The sequence below is a fragment of the Antechinus flavipes genome, chromosome 4 (assembly GCF_016432865.1).
Source record: "Antechinus flavipes isolate AdamAnt ecotype Samford, QLD, Australia chromosome 4, AdamAnt_v2, whole genome shotgun sequence".
In the NCBI taxonomy this organism is placed as follows: domain Eukaryota; kingdom Metazoa; phylum Chordata; class Mammalia; order Dasyuromorphia; family Dasyuridae; genus Antechinus; species Antechinus flavipes.
This window is the reverse complement of record NC_067401.1, coordinates 234,998,917-235,022,513: the sequence shown is the minus strand read 5'-3', so window position 1 is coordinate 235,022,513 and position 23,597 is coordinate 234,998,917.

The following is a 23,597-nucleotide window of genomic DNA, read 5'->3' as shown; positions in this document are numbered from 1 at the left end:
ACATTTTCAGTATTCCCTGACTGATTATTACATAACATTTTCCTTCATGCCTTTCCAATGATGTCCATCATTTGCTGGATGTTTTCTAAGTTTTTAGAATTCCTTTTATTGGTGAGAAGATCAAGAACAAAGTGTTACAGAGGTGATTGAACCCATCCAGGGCTTTTTGTCTCTCTACTGATGACCATTAAAAAAAAATGCTCTTTGGTACTATGGTAAAGAAACTCCCTCAAAGAATTCCATTTATCAATACATATTAGCATTTCTCATCTTTTTAAAGATCTACTACATGCCAATCTTATAGCCTTTGCTAGTGTCCTGGAGTACTGAGAAATTGACTTGTCCAGATTCCAAATGACTGGTATGCAGAGGAAATAATATAACTTGATCCATTTAAGTTATTTTATGTTAATAGAATCTGAGATTGAACTATACATTTTAATTAGTGTTACTTAGTGTTTTATTGATTGCACAATCAATAAATTCTCATAAATAAGTTTTCTTTTTTTTTCATGCCATGGAATATTTTGGTAATTTGATGAAGCTATGGGCTCTTTCTCGGTAGAATATTTCAAAACATAAAATGTATATATAATACATGCAAACATATGTGTACATATATATATATATATACATACACACACATGGGATTAAAAAGGAAACAAGTTGAAAAAAATTAAAGGTAAAAAAAGTAGCTAGATATTTTAAAATTTAATGGATCCTGTTTTAAAAGTTCTGTTCCTTACTTTTTCCACATGAACCTAATGTCATAACCTACCTTCTATCTCATCCTTGTGTAACATAATTTTGAACCAAAATTCTGCACTATTTTAATTTCTATTAAATTTTATTTTTTTGAGGCCAGTAGTACACATGATAGAAGCAGAATGCTAATTTTATCATTTAAAATATCTCTCTCTTATAGCAATATAGATTATAAAAAATTGCACCTTAGAATATACACTGATTGTACATTGAGTGTATTGTATATATACTGTATATAGTATAGTAAGTATATAGATTATATCAATCTATCAACAAACATTTTTAAAAATTTAGCATATATTTGGCATTATTCAAGGGACTAGTGATATAAATAAACAATTGAACCACTTCACAAAATTGTTAATATAGTTAAAGGAGACAACATGGACATAAAGAAATAAAATAATTTGAAAGGGAAAAGCATTGTGTCAGAAAAGATTTAATATAAAAGTTGTCACTCAAGCTAAAACAGGGGTGAACAGGGAATGTATTCCAGGCAATGGGGATAGCATAGGATAAAATACTATGTATGAGAAACAGAAAAGTCAATTTTATGTAATCCTAATTTGTTTAAAGTGTTTTACCATTGCATCTTCTAGGTGGTAAAGTGGATAGAATGATGGTTTTAGAATGCATCAAATTCAGTTTCAGACATTGGCTGAGAGGATTTCCAAACTTCTCAACTTCAATTTCCTGTCTGAAAAATAGGAATATTAAAAGCAAACATCTTCCAAAGTTGATGTGAAGATCAAATAAGCTATTAGCATAGCACTTTAAAAGTCAATTGCAACTTAAAGTTGAATACTTCGTCATTAAATTGGGAGCAGTTTTTAATGGGTTTTAAATGACAATGTTTATATTCAATCCTAGAAGTAATCTGGTGACCCTGGATTTTAATCTCAGAAACCTTATGGTCTAACTTGCATGCTTTTTATTTTTTTTCATAATTATAACTTTTTATTGAGAGAACCCATGCTTGGGCAATTTTTTACAACATTATCCCTTGCACTCACTTTTATTCCGACTTTTCCCTTGCCTCCCTCCACCCCCTCCCTCTGATGGCAATCAGTCCTATACATGTTAAATATGGCACAGTATATCCTAGATACAATATATGTGTGCAGAACCAAATAGCTCTCTTGTTGCACAGGAAGAATTGGATTCAGAAGGTAAAAATAACGCGGGGAGAAAAACAAAAATTTTGACTTTGCCTGAAGCATAATAGATTCTGTTTCAGCCTTTTACCTTTACTCTGTATGTATTTCTGGTTTAAATGTGTTTCCTGTAAAAAACATATTGTAAGGTTCTGACTTTTGATCCAGTCTGCTATCTGCCTCCGCTTTATGGGAGAGTTCATCCCATTCACATTTACGGTTAAAATTACTAATTCTGTATTTCCTGCCATCCTAATATCCCCAGATTATGCTTTTCTTTTTCTTCCCCTCTCTTACCCCTTTCCCTAGTATTAAACTTATGAGTCCCACTTACATCGTGCAGCTCTCCCTCTTTAAGTTCCCCCCTTGTGATGATGGCGTATTTAAAATCAGCTGGAGTCAGGAATTCAAGTTAAGGGAAAAATCTTCAATCTTTATTCTTTTGGGGGTGAAGGGGGATTGCAATAGCAATATGGCCAGCTGCGACAGGAAGCCAGCCAGCAGAGGTGAAGGGGATTGCAGGTGAAGGGGGATTACAATAGCAAAGTGTGCAGCTGTAACAAGATGCCTGCCAGCAGTCTTTCTTTCCGTTTCCCTTTCCATTCCCTTGCCTCCACCCACCAAAATCGTCATTTCCTATACAACACATCAGGACTTGCACAAAGAGTGGGCGGGGCCATTCTTTCTCCAAGCATATATATTAATAGAGTATGGTCCACTTACTATTTAGCCTCACATGCTTGGAACCTCAGTGCATCAACTCGAGCCTCAGTGCATTACACCCTCTCCTCCCTTTGAATCCCTTCCCCTTTTTTGTACCCTTCCCTTATTACTCTTTTTCCTTTTCCCCTTTCCTCTCCCACTTTTTAATGAGGTGAGAGAAGAGCCAACTCTGATGAAAGATTCGCACAATGTTCCTCCCCCTCTCTAAGTTCCCTCAGATATGATGGGTTCCCTCTCACATGCTTTGATTGACCTTTTCACTTGCTAGAAACTCATGACCTCCTCAGACAACTCATTCTAATTTTGATCAGTATTGTTAGTTTTTACATCTGAGTGTTGGAATATCTGCTTCTTTATCTTTCTGTGAATTCACTTATTTGAAGCAAAACAGTTATTTCTTGCAACATTATTTGCCTTTCAAATATGTAAATATCTCTTCTCTTTCAGAACAAATCTATGTAAGTGCTTCATTTGAACTTCATGTACCATGACTCAAACCTCCTCATAGTTGTCCTTTTCTGCATAAAGTTTAGCTTGTGAAAATTCATCCTAAAGTTTTCTCCAAATTAACACAGGAATCTCACAATAGCAGAGCAAAGCATGATGACTCTTTCTTACTCACAGGTCTATACTTCCATAAGCCTATCCAAGTTGTTTCTTCAAATATGCTTAGTAGAACTGGGCAGAGGCACAAATCTGTGGCAAACCATTTGAAGGCCTTCTTTCTCACCATTATCATCACTTCAGATAAGATTGAGATATTAGACAGCAATCTGTCACTGATAATCAGTCATTATGTCACATAATGTTTCTCCATTTCTCCATTCTCACACAATTTCTCCATCTTATCCAAAAAAAGCAACAACAGAGATTTTATCAGATCATATTTAAAACCAGATAAATTATTATTATGTTCTTTCCAATATTTAGTAGTCTGGTAAATAAAATTAAATGAGTTTAATTACACATGATATTGTCACACTAAAAACATAACAGTAGTCATAGTCATATAGTTTTAAATTAGTGTGAACTATCTTTTTAATATTTGTGTATAGATAATCATCAAATTTTTAGTACTTTACATTTTCATTTTTCCTTTTTTTCTTTTTTAAAAATCATGCCTTTAAAAAAATGTTAGCTTTCTGTTATCTTTCCTATTCCATGATTTCTCAAAAGTAGATGGCCGAAACTTCTTTTGGCACTTGGGGATGCAATTTGTCTGGTCTTAGAGGAAGTTTTAAAGTAATTACCTTTTCTCTTCCTTTCATCTTCTTCCTTATCATCAGATTTAATTCTCTCTTAATGGTATATGTTCTTTACTTTACAATGGAAAGTAATTTTCTTTGGTGTAGAATATGGGAGCAAAAATATAGGATAAATATTTCTGACTTTTTGAAGTCTGTTGCAAATTTAAAACTCTGCTCCCCTCCTCCCCAAATAATAGTTTTAAAGTCCCTGGTTGTTTTTGTCTAAACCACCAGCACCAACACCACCACCACCAACAATAAAACAATGTAAAAAATTCAAAATAAATAAATGTTACCATGTTTCTTTTATGTCTCAACTTAAGCCAGTGATTCCCAATAGTATCCCAATAAGTCAATGTCACATTTTTAAATCTGTCAATGTTAATTTGACTTTCCTTTCATCTTTTAGAAGAATACTACATTTGAGGATAGAATACTTGAGAATAAGTGCCAGTTTTATCATTTATCAGTGTTGAACTTTAGTTTACATACTTTCTAAGAATCATTTTCTTCAATTAAAAAATAAGAATAGCATACATGTGCACACACATTCATATTTGAAATTAATATTTTGCAGAATTATTACAAAAGTTATTTGAAATAACATATGTAATGTAGTTTAAAACTATTAATGTTACAAAATACCTATTTTGTTAGTAGTACAGATTTTTTTTTTAGTATTTCTTTATTGAATACCTCTGTGATTTAATTAGTATTCAGCAATGCCACAGTTTCTTATCCTAAACAATTCTTCTGATTATACTTTGCAGAAGTCTCCCATAAAGAACCTTCACAGTGTGTGAGAATCTGGTGATGTAGTGGATAAAAATTGAACTTGGAGATAGAAAGATAAGAGTGAAATTTTCTCAGTTATTCATCACCAGTGTGACCTCCAAAAGTCATATAATCTCATATAGCCTCATTTTCCTAAAATCAAGATAGAGAGACTATATTAGCTTACATGGAAGAGTTGTTAAAAAATAAATTACTATAAGAATTTTTGGGGAAATTTTTTCTAATTACACATAATTTTTTAAAGTACCAATTAAAAAGCCACATAAACTTTGAACTTCACAGTCTCTATCCCATCCTTCTTCCCTACATTAATAAGGCAAAACAATTTGATACAGATTATACATGGGCAGTCATACAATAATTATTTCCATTTTAGTTATATTGTGAAACAAAACACAAACCAAGAAAAATAGAGTTACAAAAAGGTATCTTTTGTTCTTCATTCAGACTCCATCCATTCTCTGGAAGTAGATTTCTTTTCTTTTTCTTCTTCTTTTTTTTAATAATGAGTGCCTCAGATTTGTTTTGAATCATCGTATTACTGAGAATAGCTAAGTCATTCAGAATTGATCACCATACCATGTTTCTGTCACTGTATACAATGTTTACCTGGTTCTACTCACTTTACTTTGTGCCAATTTATATGTGTTTATCCTTGATCTTATTGGGAAGGATTTTAAGAAACATGTCTTTATACAACATTCATTGATTTGATCAAGGTCAGTGAGCTGGCCAGGTTTTTGGAGCAAATCATGTCAACTATAATGGAAGGTTTTTAATCAATGCAATGAGAGAATGGCCTTTCCTTCCTGTGTTTCTTGGCATTATATCAGATAACGGCAATCAAATTTTTAAGCTCTCCTTAAAGAGTTAAACAAAGGACATGGCTAGAACTAAAGTGAAGGAAGAGTTGATGTCTGACTTTTTATTCATAGATGATTGCTTACTCAACAAAATCTCTGAAGTTGAGATAAAACAAACTATGGATTGATTCATTGCTCCTTATGCTAATGTTGACCTAAAAACAACACCAAGAAAACACAGGTTCTCTGCCAGCCTCCCTTAAAACATTTATACGTGGAGAAATTTTGAATACTGTGGAGAAACTCATTTACCTTGGCAGTATCATTTTCAGGAATGACCACATAGATGATGTGAATGGTACATATATTGACAAAGCTAGTTCAGTGCTTGAAAGGCTCCAAAGGAAAATGTAAGAGAGAGACTACTTACAAAACTTAAGGTTTACAAAGCCATTGCACTAACCTCATTATTATATGCCTTTGAATGCTAGATAGTATACCAGTCCCGTAACAGGAAACTGAGTTGCTTCTATTTGAATTGTCTTGAATCTAAGATTCCCTGGTAAGAGTAAGTTACTGAACAATAAGATTCTTTCTTGAGTTAAACAACCAAACATTCAAAGTCCATTGAAAAAGCACAATTTTGATGAAATGGCTTAAGAGAATCTTATACATAAAGTTGCCTAAAATGCTATTTTATAGAGAATCCACACATCAGGCTTTTTCATGGTGATCAGAAGTAATACAAAAGCATTCTTTAAGTCTCTCTAAAGATCTTTGGAAATGATTGCATGACATGGGAGAAATTGGCAAAAGACCTCCCAGCATGACATGGCCATATCAAAGAAGATGCTATGCCCTATGAGCAAAGGAAGATGACAATAGCTCCAAATAAATGCAATAAGTGCAAATATTAAGACATCTCCACTCCATACATGCATGTGGCCTACTTGCACCTGACTGATGGTAGAATGTTCCAAGACTGTATTGGTTTGATCACCAATAGACAACCTATACAAAGGACCATAATTACTTAGATAGATACCACTTACCATTTTTAAAAAGGGCTCTATTGATTGCTATTTTTAATAAGAATTGCATTTATATTTTACTAATGACTTTTTTCTCTATCTATTAATAAAATTATATGATTTCTCTTATTTTTGTAATTTGTAGTTTCAATTAAGCTGAAATATTACTTTTTAAAATATTAAATTAACCCTGAATTCCCAAGATAAATTTCATTTAATTATAGTATATGTTCTTTTTGTTATGTTGCTAAAATCTCCTTGCTAAAATTTAATTTAATAATTATTATTATTATTTTGCTGAGGCAGTTGGAGTTAAGTGACTTATTCAAGTACACAGCTAGGAAGTGTTAAGTGTTTGAGGCCAGATTTAAACTAGGTGCTCCTGACTTCAGGGCTGGTACTCAATCCACTGTATCACCTAGCTGCCCCAAATTTTAAAATTTTTATTAATTTTTAGTAGAGAAATAGATCTAAAGTTATTTTTTTCTTGATTTAGCTATGGGCATCATATTTGTGTTGTAAAAGGAATTTGGTAGATCTCTTTCTTTGCCTACTGGAAGAATATAGAAACATTTAAAAACACTAATTAATGCTATCTATTATTACTATTTTGGTCTTTATTTTCACTTCTACTTCTTTTTTAAAATAATACTTATTTCCCCCAGGTATATGTAAAAATTTTAAGCTTTTTTTTAAGTTTTGAATTCCAAATTCTATCTTTTTCTGTATTTCTCTTTCCCCTTCCTTGAAACATCAATCAATTTGATATAGGTGACATATATACAATTATACATAACATTTTGATATTAGTTCATTTGTAAAAAAAAAAAAAAGGAAAGGAAAGGAAAGGAACACAAGAAAAGAAGAAAGAACAGAGGGAAAGAAAGAAGGAAGGAAAGGAAGAAACAAACTAAGAAAGAAAGAAAGAAAGAAAAGAGGGAAGGAAGGAGGGAAGGAGGAAAAAAAGGAGGGAGGGAAGGAGGAAGGAAAGAAAGGAGGAAGGAAAGAAGGGAGGAAGAAATGAAGGAAAAAAGGAAGGAAGGAAGGAAAGAAGGAAGGAAGGAAGGAAAGAAGGAAGAAGGAAGAACTAGGGTGCTTCAGAAGAACTAGGACATTGAGGTGTCAGCAGTTTTTTTCTCTGGAGAAGGCTGTTATTTTCATCATGCGTCTCTTAGAATTGTCATGGATTTTGTTTTACCAAGAATAACTAAGTCATTCATAGTTGTTTATTACACGATATTGTTGCTACTGTGTACAATATTTTCCTAGTTCTACTCACTTCATTTTGTCTCATTTCATGGATGTCTTTCCATGGTTTTATGAAATCATCTTGTTCATTTCTTATAGTACAATTCTTAGTCTCTACAAAAAGAGTTTCTACAAATATTTTTGTGAATTTTTTCCCCTTTTTTGATATCTTTGGGACATAGACCTAGTAGTGGTGTTACTGCATCAAAAGGTAGGCAGTTTTAATGTCTTTTGAACATTGTTATAAATTGTTCTCTGGAATGGTTGGATTGGATCACAACTCTACCAATAGTGCATAAGTGTTTCAGTTTTCCCACATTCTCTCCAATGTTTGTCATTTTTTCTCTCATGCTAGTCAATCTCATAGGTGTGAAGTGCTATCTCAGTTTTTGTTTTTGTTTTTGTTTTTGTTTTTTGGGGGGTGGTAAATAGTATTTTATATTCCCCAATTATATGTAAAGATAGCTTCCATCATTTCTTAAAGATTGTTAGTTTCAAACTTTTTCCCCCTCCCCTCACCCCTACCCCACAAACAACAAGCAATCTGATATAGGTTTTACATGAGCAATCATGAAAACTTATTTCCAAATTAGTTATCTTGTGAAAGATATGGGGCAAAAGGGAAAGTCATAAAAAAGTGAAAATTGTATACTTTGATCTACACTCAGACCTCATAGTTCTTTTTCTGCATGTGGATAATGTTTTCCATCATGAGACTCTTAAAATTGTCATGATTGCTTTAATTTTCATTTCTTTAATCAATAATTACTTAGAACATTTTTATATGACTATATATAACTGCTTTTTTTGTCTTAAAATGGCCCATATTGGGGATAAGTTAGAAGCCTTCACCACTATTATTCTATATTCTAATATAAATGTTAGCTATAGCGATAAAAAAGAATGTAAAGAAATTTAAATAGATAATAAGAGAACAAAATTATAATTCTTTGTAGATGATATAATGGTATACTTAAAGAATCCTAGAGAATCAATTAAAATTAATCAAATAATTAACTTTAGAAATTGAAGAATACAAAAGTAATCAATATAAACCATCAGCAATATTATATATTACCCACAAAGTCCAGGAACAGAAAATAGAAAGAAAATTCCATTTAACATCATTGTAAATGAAATAAAACTTGTTGGAGTTTACTTGTCCAGATAGATTCAGGAATTATATGAACACTATTACAATATGCCTCTCACATAAATAAAATTGGAAGAAAAATTTGTTAATTGTTCATGGGTAGGCACAAATGATAAGATAAAATGACAATTCTATATAAATTATTTTTTCAATGCTGCACCAATATAATAACCACCTAAAATTATTTTAGAGGATTATAAAAACAATTAAGATTTCATCTTGAAGGAGGTCAAGAAATACAGAGGAATAAAAAAAAAGGAGGAAAGAAAGTACTTTAGCCAGATAAGATTTCAAAACTGTATTATAAACTGATAGTCATCAAAACAAACTGGTACTGGTTATGAAATAGACTAGTGGATCATCAGAATAGATTCAGTACATTATCAATTGTAGTAAATGAGCACAGCAACCTAGTGTTTGATAAATTCAAAAGATTGAAACTTTGGGGACAAAAACTCATTATTTAAGAAAATAGCTGGAAAACTGGAAAATAATATGAAATAAATTAGGAATAAACCATTTTTACACTATATACCAAGATAAGTTCAAGATGGGTACATGATTTAGACATAAAGGGTGATATCATCCGTAAATTAGGAAGCTTGGAATAATTTACTTGTCAGATTTATGGATATGGGAAGAAAAATATAGCCAGTATCACAAAAAGTGAAATGTATAATTTTGATTATATAAAAATTAAAAAAAAAAAGTTTTATATAAACAAAATCAATGCAACCAAAATTAAAGGGAAAGAAAACTGGGGGATAATTTTATATCAAATCTCTGCTAAAGACCTTATTTCTTAAATATTTAGAAAATTGAGTCAAATTTACAAAAACAAGCTATTTCCCAATTGATAAATGGTCAAAAGATATGAAGAGGCAGTTTTCAGACATCTTTCTCTCTATATCTTTTTATTTCTCTTTTTTTTACCTCCTCCTTCTTCTTCTTTTCTCTTTTTAAAATATAATTATCTTTTTATATATCACTGCATTATATCCTTTCACAGTCAACATTTCTCAGGTGGTACAATTTATGCTACATCTTAAGGGAAAGATATAATTGGTAATATATTGAAGTAACTTTCAGTTTCACTATAGGTTATTGACATTTGGATTTTTTAGAAATCATTGTGCTCTATGATTTATAGACTTATGGTACTTCTGTAGGCATATTGTTATGAAAATATTGGATTCTTTTTTTAGGGAACAGTGTGAGATTACTGAAAGAACTGCTCTATTTCCAAAATATAATCCATGCAATTCTTTTAATTTCTATGATCAGGTCATTATCCATCTGCACTGTCTGTTCCTGTTTTATGAATTAATGAACTAACTAAATGGATTAGTCATACAGCTCATTATTATAATACTAGAACTATGTATTCATTTGTCCCCATGTATTGATTATTTGGTTGATGTCTTTTTAATTGCCATGCATCTCATTGAGGGTTTCCTGTAGCATTAGAAGACCCAGTGAAATCAATCACTGCTATTCATGAACTAATATTTAAGGAGCATCAAGAACTACTATGAATCATTTTTTTTTGGATGATAGAAACCTTCTTATAATGATAATGAATATTTTCACAAGTATATCTCCTTGTTTAGATATAGCTTACTAGTAGTATCCTTTATTATCTGTACCTCTCATTAAACTGTATAATGGTGACAAAATTGTCTACTATTGAAAAATATGTATTCAAAAGTACACTTTATTCCCTAAGTTTTTATGGTGCATAATGCATGTTTCATTTTCATAAATATTTTTTATAGAGATGAGGAAGGTGACATATATGGATTGTAACTGTTGATAACTTTTCATTTCCATTTTACTTACTAAAAGTATCATGATCTTTTTTATTCTTTTAAAATTTTTCTTTCATGGTGCTGGAAATTGATTGCTGAATCTTTTCCATTATGTATGTCTCCACCATTCATTTCTTTCATATATACGTTTTTCAGTCTCAGTGAACTCCATCTAATTTGCCCAATTTAGTAAATTTTAAAGTATATTTTATGTACTGGGCATTTGAGATACTCAAGTTGCTTAATTTCACTGCAGGAGTGAAAATTTTATTTCTTCACAAATGGTAGCTACAAAGCAGAGGTTGCTTTGTCATGAAGTATGAATAGAATTTAATATGGAAGCACTAGAAAATCTATAATTTTCATGAATGTTTGATAAATTTCTACTTCATCTACAAAGGACATACTTGTGTTTTGTTCGACACTTTTGTAAATTGCCATTACGTTTTTCCTGCCATGGAATTGTCATGCAATATTCCACACATTTTAGTATTTTTGAGATAATATTGCTTATAGCTTTCCATCATGTTCCCTTGTAATGTTTTCCATTAAGTGCAATTTGGGATGCTATAAAAGCATATCAAGATCTTCTCTTTAACTTTCTAATTTGGAGTTTATTTTTTTCTCTGGCTCACTGATGATCTGATTTGGGTGGATGGGATGGAGGGAAGCTGATTCTTAAATGACTTTTAATTCAGGAATAATTGTTTACTATATTTTCAGATATGGACAAATTCATTTGAGGAGTGGGCAAAGGGTTTTTGAATGCCATATTGACTCCTTTCTAAATCTTTTATTGAATAAATTGTTTGTGTTACATAAATATAATATTCTGGAGACATCTTCCAGTCTTTGGCTTCTTTCCTAACTTAATTCTAAAATATATAGTCATTAATCTCTTCAAAATCTGAGTTTAGCAAAGAATCCCCTGTTAAGATATGTTTATTTCTTTAGGTAGTTTCACCAGAGCTTAAGTAGTACATAGTACCTAGCACAGGGTAGGCATTTATTCAATGCTTATTGCTTGACTGATTTTGTGCATTTTTTTGGAATTACTTACAGTTATGCAGTCCTTGGGCAATATGTTAGATAAAGTGTTTGGCTCAGAGTCAGGAATACCTGGTAAAAGTTCCTCCTGTGACCTTTTTTTAATATATAGGATTCTAAACAATTTACTTAACTCTTTTGCACTTCTAAATAATACATTAAAATTCTGTTTGAGAAAAGTCTCTAAATGATGATAATTATCTTAAAAAAAAAAGAATGCCCATTTATGAAAAAAGGATTCTGGGAAGATGGTGGAGTAGGTCAGAAAATTCCAAGTTCTTTAGATTTCCCTCATAGACAGAACAAAATAACACCTCATGGTAAATGTAGAGGAGCAAAAATAAACAAGAGTTGGAGCAGAATATTAGTCCTCCTGGGAAAACTAGAGATTTGACTCATGTTAAGTGTAAATACTTTCAGAGTAACTCCAGTGCAATAGCAACTAGTGAACTCTGGTGCTAGATGGGTTGGGAGATAACCTCATCCTCGTGTTTCAGACAGTCTGGAGAATCAGGCTTCTGAGCAGGGGAAGATTGAGGAAACCTGTGTTTGTAAGGGATGGCAGGCCCAGTTGTGGTGCTAAGATGTGATCCTCAATGAGAAGGAACCAGAATACTCCCACCAAGTGAGTATAGAAGAAGTGGGATAAGGATACTAATGGATCTGTATATTTACAGGAAGGTTGAGTTCTTGGTTTCAGTTTTTAGGCTGGAAGGGAGAACTGAAGGAGGATTTTAGACCAGAGGCACCATCCCCTACACTCAAGATGTGGAGATGATTACAATAACAAAGCAACACACACACACACACACACACACACACACACACACACACACACAATGAGCAAAGGAGAAAAAAGTCAATCGTAGGAAGCTAGTATGAGAATAGTTAAGACTGGCATTCATCTTCAGAAGAAGACACTAAAGCAAAAACAAAAACAAACTAAAAACTATCCTGTCTCCTCCCCCCCTCCCCCAAATTGCTTCAAATGGTCACCTTGCTAAAAGGAATTTATAGAAAAAAAAAAAAAGACTTTAAAAATCAAATGGTGACGATTAAGGAAAAATTTTAAAAATGAGAATAATTTAAGAAAAATAAGAAGATCATGAAAATAAGCTGAACTATTTAGAAAAAGAGATCAAGTATCTTAAGAAAACAGACTCCTTAAAAATTAGAATTGGTCAAGAGAAAGTCAGTTAAGTGATAAGAGATCAAAAACATCTTCCAGGAAAAATGAATGATCTAGAGAATAGATCAAGAAGGGAAAATACATAATCAGACTACCTGAAAACTATAATCAAATAAAATAATCTTGGTGCAATAATAAGAGAAATAATTAGATAAAATTGTATTATACGAAGTGTTATATGAAGAAAAACTACTGGAATATCTTAGCAAAATATCAAAAGCCATGGTTTAAGGAAAAGAAAAAAGGAAAAAAATCCACATATGGCAGAGCCATGATTAGAATCACACAAGACCTAGCAGAAGCTACATTAAGACTATAGATATTTGAATGCTATATATGAAAGAGAAAAAATAACAAATATGTATATACTGATAGTTTATCCTCTCACTTCTTCTGTCTCCTAAGCAATTACATTTTTGAGGTAAGAAAAGTATCAAGTAGAATGCTTTGATTTATATTCGAATTCCAATTGTTTTATATTAAAACATAATTCATCTATTTCATCTATTTCTCCTTTCTGGCCACTGCAGAACAATCTTAAAAAATGGCTCTCTGTGAATTTCTTGGCTCTCTTTTTTTGAGGGTGTGTCCCAAAAAAAGATTTGAAATGGAACAATGATCACTGGTATTCATAATAAGGAAAAAGATTGGAGACATTTCCACTAGATCACCAGATTTCAAGTGTTGTTCCCTTTTAATGTCATGACCCAGTTTCTCCAATTGTCCTATTTAGTTATTCTGCCTCAGATTATAACTTTTCCCTCTTAATGTTTGATGAGATAAAGGTCTACCTCAGTTACTCTACCCCCAAACCCCAGGCTATAATCATCCCCTCTTAAATGGTTGATGAGATAAAGGTTTTATATCTTTAGGTTATAGACATTTCTTCTTAATGTTTGATGGGATAAAAGTTTATCCATTTTAGATGTCATTAGAATATCAGTAACCTCGCTCCATTGGGTCATCCTAAAGGGCTCCCCCCCCATTAGGTTATCCCTACCCAGGTACCTCCCCCATTGTGTCATTGTTCTTGTTGTCCTATAAAAGGCTTGCTCTCTGATACTTAACGGCTGGACTCTTTGAGATGATAGTCTCGTCCAGCCCTGGGACCAAACATGGATCCATTGGTCCCAGTATCTCTCTCCATTTAATAAACTATTGAATTGGTCTCTAATCTCATCTTGCTCAGTTTCTTCAGCATTACACAAGATGCAGCCACTCAGTGTCTAGAAGTGGGAAGGAAAAACAAAGATAGCAAAGGTCTTCTATTACACTATATGGAGATTCATAACCTGGAATCCATTAACTTTTTCCATATTTTAATATCTATATTTCAATATAATTGACTTATTTTGTAATCTTTTATTGGATTTTATGCATTTAAAACATCATTGTCAGATATCGTTAGGTTTTACCAGACTGTAAAATGTATTCGTGTCACATGTAAAATGAACAAGAACCTATGATCTAGAAGCAAATGCAAGGATGTGAATAGGAATGTGTTCAAGTGTTGCTTTCTGTGTATGTTATGTCAGATAAAAAATGTCATAATAATACTATTTATTCAGAAAAATATTTGAAATCAACAAATAATTAAACAGAAATGAAAATCTTATTAAATTTGAATGGTGCTGTTGAATATAAACATATTTCAAGAAAAAATCTAAGTGCTGAGAAAGTAGCTTGTCTTAAGGTAATATCATGTTTAATAAGCCTGTGGCTTTAAAACGCCATTGATTTCAATTTCCACCATTAGAAATGAAACATGGTGTCTATGTATTTGGTTAGCCAAATCTTTTCCCATAAACTGAAGAATCATCATTTTTTGTCATGAGTTTATTTAAAATGAGTTCTTCTGCAATATCCCCAAGGAAGTAGTCTGTATTTAGATGTGTCTATTCTTGTTGCTTCTTCCTTCTGAATCCTATAAATGCTTTTCTTTTAGTCCAATCTTCTAGAGACATTTTAAGCAGTTAAGCTAAATTATTAGAGCCATTCATTTGTAATTTAAATGCTTAAAATGCAGTTTTTCATTTATCTGAAGCTGCCCATGCAGTCGCTCTTGGTAAAGTACCCTTGTGAAATAATATTGCTGGTTCCACCTAATTTTTAGGCATGCAGAGTAAGTCAGGCTGACTTGTATATTTTTATTAGGAATCAGTAAGAAAATGTCATGAAATTCTGATTGCAGAATAGTAAGACAGCTCATTACATTTTGAGCACTGAAAACTTACGACCTGAAAGTTAAAATATTTCTATAAGATTCTTTTTTTCTTCAAATGTAAAGTAACCTCTTTGCCCAGTGACTCTTTCTTAATACTTATGATGCCTCAAATGCATGTTTTAGGTTTTTTTAACTGTTCCAGTTTATTTTCAATCAATTGATCAACATCAATCAATAAAAAACATTAAATGCCTATTATGTGCCAGACACTATGGGATATAAATGCTAGGGATACAAAAGGCATCCCTTGCCCTCATTGAACTAATAATCTAATGGGGGAAGCAAAATGGAAACAAATATATATATAAAATTAAGATGAATAGAAAACAATCAACAGAGGCAAGTTTTGCTAAGTTGACAAAAGCAAAGGATGAGAGTTTATTTGGGACTTAAATGAAGGCTGGGAATCTTTTGGACACTCACTGTGACAAAGGGAATGAAATCTCTTTTAAGTATCATAGGGAGCTCATGTTGAATAGAATATTGAATTTGGATTTAAATTTTATGTAAGCTGGCTGAGTGGACAACACATTGAATCTCTCTGAGTCACAAATTCCATAGCTGTTTAAAAAAAAGGATAATAGTGACAAGCTCATAGCCTTGCTATAAAGTTAAATTTAAGTTTGTCCTTGTAAAATATTTTAAAATGTTTTCAATAGCAAGCAATTATGTTCTCTTCTTTCTATGCTTCTCACCTTTGAAACAGAAAACAACAACAACAACAACAAAACAAAAAACAAAAAACAAAAAAAAAAACAACAACTACAAATAAAGATGCAGAGTCGAGGAAAATTAATTACAGCCATAGATATGAATATTCAGAAATGCATCTCATTCTACATATCATCCAATTGTGTGTGTGTGTGTGTGTGTGTGTTTTGTAGGAGGCAGCTAGCATTCTTCATAATTGGTTCTCTGGAACCATGATTGTTATTGAATTGATAAGAATCCTTAATCTTTCAAAGTTACTTTTCTTATACTACACAATTATGGCATAAATTGTTACTTGATGTTTAAGTTGTTATTGCATAAATTGCTTTTATGATTCTGCTCATCTCACTCCATCAATTCATTCATGTCTTTCAAGGTGATTTCCAAGTTCCCAAGTTGCTCAGTTCCTTATAGTAGAATAAAATCATATTTAATTAATAAAACTTTAAAGTGATGAAAAATATGTTTCTAGATTCAGAGAAAGTATAGTACAATAGAAAGAGAACTACTCACAGAATCAAGAATACCTGGATTTAAATATTACTTATGATATATGCTACCTGTATGACCACAGTTATTCACTTAGGTTCTTTGTCCCCAAGCAAATCTCTGATTACAAGCTACAAAGAATTGATTTTCATTGAATGTTTACATTGGTAATACTCCAAAACAATGAAAATAAATGTAATAGTTAAAATTATCAGATTAAAGTCAATCAACATTTTATTTTGTACAATTTTTAAAGCATTGTACAAAGTGTAGAGCTTACATAAAAAGACAAAATAAGACACAATTTTGATAGAGAAGTAATGTAATCAAGTGGATAAACTGGAGTCTGGAAAACCTGAGCTCAAAGCCTGCCTTTGATAATTTTAGTGGTAGGAATTTTTGTAAAATTTTAAGTTCTGATTTTCAACTTCATCTGTCAGTTGAGTGAGTTTTAAAATAAATAACATGCTTTTGTGGCTATGAAAAAATAATACATTTAAATAAAAATAACAATAAACATGTGCTAAGAGCAACAGAATCAACATGCTGTGTTTAATCTCAGTATGAAGGGATTATATTGAGGTTAGTTAAGAAAGAGAAACGTCAAAGATGAGATAGAACCTGAACTTTGACTTTCAAAAGGAGTCTGTTAAGAGAAAAAAAAAAAAAAAACCTGGAGACAGAACCCTTAGTTATATTCAAAGTAAGAATTAGGAAGTCATTAAAGACCTTTGTAGGAGACAGATGGATAGTCAGAAAGGAGAAAAATTCACTGTCAAAGGATATTGTCACATAGGATTTTATGGTGGGAGGACCATTCAATTACTCAATAGATAAGTGAAAGTAACAGTGTCAAGACATAATAAAGTGACAATCTAGCCTCTCTTTGGATAGATTAACTGAAGAGTAGCTAATACTTTCTGAAGCAGCCTATTTGTTGGTATTATTTTTTTTTTTTGTCTGAAGTCAAAAGCAAATCCATCTTTTTTTTTTTTTTCTCATTGTTAGCAGTTTATTTCTTATCTCTTAAAACTGAGTTTTAGTCCCAACGTGCTGGGAATAACATTTTTAGATTTCTTTTCTGCCGTTGTTTTCTAAGTCGTATTTGGGAGCCTGACCTTAAGTATTCCTCTCTCCCACTGAGTCACAGCCAAGGCTCCAAGAAATGAAGTCACCCAAAATGCTCTTACTTCATGCCCATTAATTGGGGAATGGCTAGACAAATTGTGGTAGATGATTGTGATGGAATACTACCATGCTTTAAGAAATGATGAGTAGATTGAGAGGGAAATGGAAATACTTGAATAAAATAATGAAAATGAGCAGAAACAGGAAAATATATATAGTAAAAGCTAGATTGTTCAAAGAATAATTGTGAACACTCAAGTTATTCTGATCAAATTATTCTTTGTATGATTTGTTATTTGACCTACTGCTTTTTTAGGATATGTTATGAGTTCAAATGTTGGAATTCTTGTTCTTCTCAGAACACAGCCGGTTTAGCTTAGGGTCCTCCGAGTATCTCCAAATCCAAAGATTCTGTCCTTCAGCCTCTGCCTCTGCTTTCTTCAGCCTCCAACCAACACAGAGATGGAATGTCTCTCTTGTCTCCTTCTGGGGAGCCCAGCCACCAACTACAGTGGTGTGAGATGAAGATGAATCTGGTTGTCCACTGAACTCTCCACTCGTAGCTTTATCCTCTGAAAACTCTCCGTCTGCCACCAGCCAGCCAAGAGGAAAAAAATGTATTCTGGAATGGCTGTCTCACCTTATATGTGAATCTTCTGAGAGAATGGGATTATGGGTTTTCTCCCATAGTGCTCTCTGGCCCAAAGAGCTTTAAGGGAGGTGTGAACTCCCTTGAAGTTAGAAAGTTTACTTTGTGAAGCTGGCATACTTGTGAACTCCAATGAGTAAAGGTGTGAACACAAGCCTTGTATTAATTAGTTCTACTTAGTACCTTGTTTCAGGTTCTGGCCAAAATCTTCTTGTAAGATTAGATCAACTCTAATTAGTTAGCAGTTAGTAAGGATTCCAACAAGGATAGATTATTTAATTCAATTATTTTAAATCTATTTTTCTACAACTCTTTATTATATATGATTTTTATTGCATCATGATCTAAAAAGCATGCATTTAATATTTCATCATTTCTGCATTAGTTTGTGAGTTTTTGTATTTTAATGCATGTTAATTTTTTTTTGTTGTTGTTATTTATTTTTGGTAGCTGCAATTTACAACTTGGGAAAAAAAAGTGTATACCTTTCTATCTCCATTTAGTTTTCTCCAGAGATCTATAATATCTAACTTTTCTAAAATTCTATTCATCTCTTTGACTTCTTATTTATTTTGTGGTTAGATTTATCTAGCTCTGAGAGGTTGAGAGTGAAGTTATTCACTAATATATATATATATATATATATATATATATATATATTTCCTCCTGTAATTTATTTAACTTCTTTAGAAATTAGGATAATATGCCACAATATCCATTGTTTAAATGCCTTTAAATGAATTTGTTTAATACACCACAATATTCATTGTCTATGGTACCTTTTAGCAAGATGTAATTGACTTCCTTTCTTTCCTCTTTTAATTTTTTTTTATTTTTGCTTTGTCTGAAATGATTATTACTACCCTTGTTTTGTTTGTTTGTTTATTTGTTTTGTTTTTGTAAGACATTCTGCTTAGCCTTTTATCTATACTCTGTGTTACTCCTTTTGTTATTAATTTCTTTCTTTATTTGTAAACAACATATTATAGGGTTCTCTCTCTTTTTTTTTTAATTTGCTTTGCTATATGTTTCTATTTTATGGGAAAATTCATCCCATTCATATTCAGTTGTGATCATCCTATTATCCCTTTTTTAATATACTTTTCCTCTCTCCTCTTACCCTATTTTTCCTCACCAGAATATTACTTTTGACTACTGCCTCGTTCAGTGTTTCTTCCCTACTATTATCCCCCCAACATTTCTTCTTTTTGTCTTTTCTTTCTACTTCCCATTAGGGTGATATATGATATATATATATATATATATATATATATATAATATATATATATATATATATATATATATATATATATATATATATATATATATATATATATATATATATATTTGTCTAATTGTGTTTGTATGTTATTCTTTCTTTGAGCCAGTTCTGATTGGAATAAGGTTCAAACAGTGCTCACTCTGTTTCCCTTCTTTCTTTCTATAAGTTTTTCATACCATTTCACACAATATGATTTACCCCTTTTAGCTCTCTTCCATTTTTCTTCTACCAATACAATCCTTTTAAAATCCCTTATTTTTTAAAAAATAATTTATTACATCAAATTCATTTTATGGCCATGCTCACTGTCTATATGTATTCCTTTTTATTCTCCTCCTATGACAGTTCTTAAGAGATAAATATCATGTTCTCATGTAGGAATATAAACAGTTTAACCTTATTGGGTAAATTTCTTTTCTTCCATCTTAACCTTTTTATGCTTCTCTTGAGTCTTGTATTTGGAGAACAAATTTTCCTGGCTATTTGCAGTATTTTCTCTTTGACCTAACAGCACTGAAATTTGGCTGCAATATTCCTTGGAGTTTTCTTTTTGGGATTTCTTTCTAGAGGTAATCAGTGGATCCTTTCAATGAATATTTTATCTTCTGGTTTTAGGAGGTAAGAGCAGTTTTCCTTGTTAATTTTCTTGAATAATATTATCCACACTTTTCCTCCTTTATTTTCTTTTTTTAATTATGGCTTTCAAGTAATATAATAATTTTAAAATTTGATCTCCTGGATCTGTTTTTTAGGCCAGTTGTTTTTTTTTCCAGTTAGATGTGCATTTTTTTCTATTCTTTAAAACTTTGTTTTGTTTCCTTGATTCTTGATATTGCATAGAGTAATTAGGTTCCCCTTATTCAATTCTAATTTTTAAAGAATGATTTCCTTTACTTACAATTTTTACCTTTTCCATTTGGCCAAATCTATTTTTAAAGGAGTTTCTTTGAGTCAGTTTTGTGTGCTTTCTTTTCCATAATATTAACACTTTTTTCATGATTTTCTTCTATAGTTTCTTTCTAAAAATTTTCTTCTTCTTCTTTTGTGTGATTTTTAAAACCTTTTTGACTCTTCTAAGAGAAGTCTTGGGGCTTGAAAACAATTCATAGTATTCTTTAAGCCTTCTTAATGTATAAGCATTTTGATGTTGCTGTCCTATTCAGATTTTGTGTTTTGATCTTCCCTGCCACCATAGTAGCTTCCTATATTTAGAGCTTTTCTTTGGGAGGGAGGGTGTGTGTGCTCATTTACTTGCCTATTGCATACCTTTTAAAGTTTTTTTTTTTTTTTTGTTGGTGTGTAAAGGGAACTATTCTGAGTGTTGTAGTAGACAAAATAAGATCAGGGAAAGATCTTAGCTTAAAAGGTTTAGTTCTCAGATTGTGTCTGGAGTCATCATCCTGCCTTATGTCTTGCCACTGTACCCAGATGACTCTGGAGCAGAGAGTGAGGCTGATGATTTTGTACAGCTTTACCTCACATAAGTCCAATTCATTTGCAAAGCAAAACATGGCCTTTTCTATGCCTTTGGTCCTCTTTGAGAGCCATAGATGAATAACAGTGACAACAACAGCAAAAGACAATGTAAAATGACAAGATGAACTTTAAGTTCCCTCTGACTTTAAAGCCATAGTCCTAAGAGCAGGATTCTAACGTCATAACCATTGAATAGAATTATCTAAGAAAAGTGTGAATTATGAAAATGTAGATGACAGATAAATAGGATGGATAGATAGATAGATAGATAGTCATCACAATGCAGTGAAAAAAAACAATAGGATTAGAAGTCAGAGGATGTAAATTTGAGAAATTCTTCCACTTACCCTGTAATTTGATCTTTGTTTCTTTAGATATTAAATAAAAATTTTGTATTTAAAAAAAATAAATGCAGGAAACTATTCCAACCTTCTTGTCCTGGGGATCAAGAGACTGACCACTGGCTTTCTGAGTCAAAGCATCTCATAGTTTGCTCACTGCAGTAGGGTGGCCTGACCCCAGTTGTGTCTATTTTACCTGAGGTTCTGGGTCTGGCAATTTGCTTGTTGTACTGGAACTGAAGGACTCACAGTTGAACTACTATGTCTTTGGCTTATTGAGTCATGATCAATTAACCTTGGCTGCTCATATATGGCATGGTTAAGAGTGTGGCTTGCCCAGATATCACCTGCACTGGTTTATACTCTTTACTGAAGTCTTTTTAAGTTATATTGGGCTGGAAAATTGTTTCATCCCATCTTTTTGTGGATTCTGTTTCTCCAGAATTCATTTTGAGAATTACCTTAATACTACTTTAAGGTAAATGAAAGGGATCAGGCAGTTCCACCCTCAACCAAATTATTCTCAGTATTATTATACATGCTTAAATCCACTGTAAAGGACTTATAAAGGAAGATAGGTGTAATGGGCTGAAACTGAACAGCGCTTGAGCACTTAAGGCTAATTACCAATTGGACAATACTCTATTAATATATGCTTGGAGAAAGAATAGTCCTGTCCATTTTCTGTGCAAGTTTGATTTGTTGTATAGGAGATTGGGTGGAGAATTTGGGGGGGTTGGGAGGGGGAATGAGAGAGTCACTCCTGGCTGGATTCATGTTGCAATTGCTCTCACTTTGTATCGCCATTCCAGTTCATGTCCACAAAGAATAAAGATCAAGTTCTTTTGCTGATCCTGACTCCAGCTGATTCTAAAGTATCCAGGGTGCTAATGCAGCCATCATATTTGGTGCCCATCATGGAACCAAGGACCCTACTTTCACTGAATAAGTCCCTGATGACCAGGAAATTAGGTGAGTATTTTAATAGACAAACAAGAAACTTACTTTGTTAATGGCTAAACTAGTAACCTTTTCCGGCTGAAATGGAGCAGATATTGGGAAAAGACTCTCCCCCAACTCCAGCCCCCCCCCCCCACTCCCAACCCCATCCCAAAGGAAATCTGCAGGAAGTATACTCAGACTGATAAAGAGACAGGTCTTATTTATGACTTGGGAGCAGATTGATGAATTCCTGGATACATCAGAATATATGTCCCCTTGGTTCTTTAATGAAGAAGAAATAGATTTAACAATTGGAAGCTTGTAGGAAATCAACTGTGTGAATATTATAATGATAATAGTTCTGAGTCAATTTTCAAAGAAACATTATATATGCATATATTATATATATATATATATATATATATATATATATATATATATATATATATATATACACACATAAAATAATACGGTTGATCTTAAAGAATCCTGCAAATTATAGAAAAAAGAAAAGTTTTCAGAACAACCAGATGAGAAAGTGTGAGGACAAAGAGAACAAAGACAAAGAACAGTTTAATGACCATATCCCCAGAGGGGGTTTTAAGTGAAGTTCAAGGATATGGTGATTTTCCATCTTACCAGGAAGCTTCAACTCAGCCTACAGAACAGATAATTGACCCTCGTCCATCAATTCCACCTTCCAAGATGGAGGGAGGAGGAGGAGTGGGAGAGGTAGTGATGTTACCAACATCTCCCCCCCAGCAACCAACCCCTCCTATGAGTAAATTGCAAAAGGCAGTACTCAAAGCCACTGAGGATGGGAAGATATACCTTCTCTAACCTTCTCTAAGTCATTGAAATTCCTCAGTATTTGTTGTAAAAAAGAAATCTGGAAAATGGAGGATGTTGACTGATTTAAAAAAGGCAAATGGACAGATGGAAACTATGGAAAGTCTTCAGCCTAGACTTACATCTCCTACTCAATTTCCTAGAGAATGGCCTCTTTGGATTATAGACATTAAGGATTGCTTCTATTCTATCCCTCTAGATAGGAGGATATGAAAAGATTTGCCTTTTCAGTGCCCAGCATTAACTTAGCTGAGCCTTATAAAAGATATAAATAGACAGTTTTGCCACAGGGAATGAAAAACAGCCCTACTGTGTGTCAAATGTATGTTGCTACTGCTCTTACTCCAGTAAGAAAAGCATTTCCAAAAGCAATGTTATTACATTACATGAATGATATATTGGGATGTGCACCTGAGGAACAAATGTTAGAAGCATGTCTACAAAAGACCATGGAAACACTTAGGAACTACAAATTGCACATAGCTCCAGAAAAAATTCAAATACATGTTCCTTTTCAATATTTAGGATATGAAGTATACCCTA